The sequence below is a fragment of the Canis lupus genome, chromosome 17, assembly GCF_003254725.2.
Source record: "Canis lupus dingo isolate Sandy chromosome 17, ASM325472v2, whole genome shotgun sequence".
In the NCBI taxonomy this organism is placed as follows: Eukaryota; Metazoa; Chordata; class Mammalia; order Carnivora; family Canidae; genus Canis; species Canis lupus.
In genome coordinates this window covers 23,968,791-23,971,943 of record NC_064259.1, presented here as the reverse complement: position 1 = coordinate 23,971,943, position 3,153 = coordinate 23,968,791, and positions in this window count along the sequence as shown.

Below are 3,153 nucleotides of genomic sequence, written 5' to 3'. Positions count from 1 at the left end.
CCGGGAAGCCGTACTTATAGGGGCGGGGGCGGGGCCCGGCCCCGGAGGCCCCGCCCCCTCGCCCACTCCGGGAATAACGTCACCAAAATCATGAATGGCTTCGGCGCTCGCGGCTCCTGCGGGCGGCGGCTCGGGGGCGCGCTCGGCCCGGCTCCCCGGACTCACGCGCGCACCGGCTGTTCGGCGGCGCCCGGGTCCGCGGCCCTCCGGCCGAGCGGGGGCTGGGGGGCGGGGGGCTCGCTCCGGACCAGACGGCGCGCGGGGGGAGGGCGCCATCCCCCGACGCGGCCCGGGATGCCCGGCGCCGGCTCGCTGCTTTGCACCCCTGGCGCCCCCAGCCCGGGACGCGCGACCCCCTTCAGCGTCCATCCCCCACACTAGGCCTCGCCCGCGGACTCCCCGGTCGCTGCGCCCGAGGCGCGTCCTCCAGTCTCCCGCGAGCTGCTTGGAAAGGGGAGCAGCGCCAGGAAGGAGGCGGTGGGATGGAGGGAGGCAGGCGCGCAGCTTGGCGGCCGGCGCCGGTGGATGGGGGCCCGCGGCCCGCAGATCCGTGGAGGGTTTTATTTGTGTGAGAAAGGATGTGGTGTCTTCGTAGGGTTTTTCCACTGGACACCTACACACACACACACACACACACACACACACACATGCGGCGGCAAGGGGCAGGGGGTGCGGGTGGGCACCGCACAAGCACACCGCACTGGCCTTGGCTCCGCGTCTGCTGCGAGGAGGAGAGACAAAGAGCTTCAGCCAAACCCCTCCCACAATGCCCAGGAATTACAGCGGGGGGGGGGGGGGGGGGAGCTGTCCAGGTGGTCAGGCTCCATCCCCCAGAGCCAGGATGGGAGTCTGCCCCTCTGTGGCTGGAGCGCGTTGCTTCACACCTCTGCTTCAGAAACTCCTGTAAAATGGCTTTATAACCCTGATCTATAGGTGTACTGGGGGGTCCAGGGAGTGTGCGTGTGTGCAGGAGAGAAAGGGGGAGCCTTCAAAAACTTGGCAAAATTAAAGGTGCTTTGAAGTCAGTCAGCTCTTTGAAAGGTAGTGAATGTATTAAATCCATCTATATATATATATATACATACACTTACAAGTGGAAATACATACACTTATCTCGGGTGAAGGGTGATAGGATTAACGGTGGGGGTTTATTAACAGTGGCAGGCCCTCATAATTTTCATCAGCCCTCCCAAGCTCACCCAAATAAAAATAACGAGAAAACTAAATAAAAACAACTTTGCTATGTTTAGTCATCCACATATACAACCGGGGTAATAAACAGTGCACTTCCTCTGAAAACATAGCTTTGGACAAACCCTCACACCCTGCCTCTCCCCGCTCCCCCAGTTCCCAGGTGTTCCTTCCAACCAGAGAAATTCAGGAGCTTCTCCCCACCCCCATCCCACTCCATAAAATAAATCAGAAATTGATTCATGCTGCCAAGTACCACCTCCATGCTGCTCCTCTGGAGGTAGCGCCCTGATGGAGATCAATGCTTCTGCGGACAGGTGATAAGGGGAGATGCTCCAGTACGGGATTGCTGCTAGCAGAGGGAGCTGTTTGTGCCTTTTGCACAGGGGGGAGAGGGGGTGTGACATCTCGTCATCTACATAGTCAAAGGAGAAGCCACTGCTTGGAGAGCTAGTTTCCAGACTGTGACTTTCCAGGGACTGGAAAGGTAGGCCCTGGGAGAATAGGACTCCTGTCCTCTGCCATTTGTCCCCAGAAGCAATCCCTGGCAAGGCCTGGGATGAAAGGCTGACTCACCACGTTTACACATCAACACGTTATGTATTTTTTATTATCGCTTGTGAAACTTTCTAAACTCAGAAAGCTACCCCCCCCACCCCCTGCAACACACACACCCTTAAAATGTCAAAATGGCCTCATTTTGAAGAAGGTAGGATGTAAGATCTCCAACAACAGATGTCTGGCCTCCTGAAAAATCCCCTACATTGGAGAGAAACGAGAAACTGATGCCTGCTCTTGAGGAAACTTTGCATTAATGCCCATTTTAGCTAAAATTCACCTCCCCAAAACTACACTGTTTCCTCTCTGAAACCATGGCGACGCATTCATTCATATGAAAATATGGGAGGCACAGGGGCTAAACTTTGGTGTAACTATAACAACTATGCCGTTTCTCAATCATAATACTTTATGTAGTGCCTTGAAGGTCTTCAAAGCATTTTCATGATCTCGGTTTTCAAAAGAATGTAGTAAGATTACCATAGCACAATATACAGTCCCTAGCTTACAGGGTACACACCGAGTCTGAAATAAATTAGGGCACTTGCCAAAGATCACAGAGCTACTCTGCTACATTGCTCTGATCATATCTGTAAAGACACAGGGTCCTTGAACATGCAGCCTGGCCATTGCTTCCCAACATCCTATGAGCTAGGTTTCTATCCCTACCTCCTTCGAATAAAGAAACAGAAATACCAGTGAATGAAGTTAACTTACAGCCCCAGAACCCTAGAGCTGAAAGGGAGACCTTCCAAATCACCGAGTCTGGTCTCCTCATTTTACAGGTGAGAAGACACCGAAGAGATTAAATGGCATGTCCAAGGTCACCAGGCTATTAAGTGGTGTAGATGGAACCTGAACGCAGGCCTTCAGACCACTGGGCAAATGTTCTTTCCACCACAATCCTATGCTTCTGCCAAGTCAGCAGCAGAAGTCAAACACATGATCTGGACCCTCCGAACCCAGTTGGCCCACTGCTGACATTTACTGAGCACCTACAATGTGCAGCTCAGTGAACTAAACAGCCCTCTGCACTCCCTCCTTCTGCCACCTTTGTCTTCAGAAACTCAAGAGTTGAACTGCAATTTCTGCTTTAATAAAAATCCACCCGTAATCAGAACTGGCTTGCTTTCCAGCATCGCATAAATCCAGTTTCCCAGCTCCTTTTCTCTCACGCCTAAAATAAGAATTATAAAAAGAATACAGGTACTGAGTTGCCTGTGGCACCAGTGTTCCGAGTGCGTAGGCCCTGTAGCAAATTATTCATTGAGTACAAAAGTCTCCATCTAAATTCACTTAGCGATACATTCCCATGCTTTATCTACCTCCTGCCTTGCAAAAAGAGAATATTGCATTTAATTTGCTTAGTAGTGGTGAAGCTGGTATTTTGTTTAGCTCTAAGGG